Source organism: Bombus vancouverensis, chromosome 17, assembly GCF_051014615.1.
Source record: "Bombus vancouverensis nearcticus chromosome 17, iyBomVanc1_principal, whole genome shotgun sequence".
Taxonomy (NCBI): Eukaryota; Metazoa; Arthropoda; class Insecta; order Hymenoptera; family Apidae; genus Bombus; species Bombus vancouverensis.
The window spans coordinates 2,371,542-2,372,384 of NC_134927.1; the positions used below are offsets into that span (position 1 = coordinate 2,371,542).

An 843-nucleotide genomic window follows, 5' to 3' on the forward strand; every position below is an offset into this window, starting at 1 on the left:
GGTGGTACTCGATTCTCGGTGCAACAGAAGTCAAAAATTAGACTGACAGTTTCGTATACCAATCTGATACCATAAAATTTCAGCATATCAAGAAACGTGACTTCTTAGTTTGAAAACGTGTGCTAATTTATTTGTACGTGTGTGAGAGAATGACACAATGTATGGTGACAGTCGTGTTAAAAATATATTTTTTTCCAAAATAAAAAATGCTAACACCACACGGAGTTCCCAAGCGGTCACACGTCCAAGTACTATCCGTGCCCAGCGCTGCTTAAACTTTCGTGATCGGACGAGAACGAGTACATTCAACGCGGTATGAGCGTTAGCTGAGGTATTTTGTTTTATTATTTCATATTATCGCATAAAAAAATATTTACAAAACATACAAATATGTATGAATATAAAAAAGATATGCAAAATCTTGCCTGGCTTCGTTTTCAAAAAAATGGACTGTAAAATCAAGTAAAGGGAATTTCATGATTGATTTTCGCGAAAACAAAGAGTAAAACATGTCATTTTACATTTTCAACTTCTTTTCCGCTGCGCGCAGGAAATCATCACACATGTATTTTTGTATTCTTTCAAACACCATATATACGTATAATACTTCTATATTGACTTTATTTCATAGATTTATTTATAACGATTGAAGCAGGAAAGCGATGATTATTTAATTAGAGCTTAATGTTGTAATGTAATACAACTGAAATAACTAAATTTGTACAATTATTCAACTTCTGAGTGACAACTCACAACTCACTACAATCGACAACTCGCAACTAACCCGCAACTAATGAACAACGACTAACTGACTTTCTCCACCAAGCATCCCCTTATCACAAT

At 34.2% G+C, this 843-nt stretch overlaps 1 pseudogene; it reads right to left on the bottom strand.

The window, feature by feature from the left end:
* Positions 1-207: 207 nt before the first annotated feature.
* On the bottom strand, positions 208-327 carry LOC117161828 (5S ribosomal RNA; annotated as a pseudogene).
* Between the last annotated feature and the right edge of the window lie 516 nt (positions 328-843).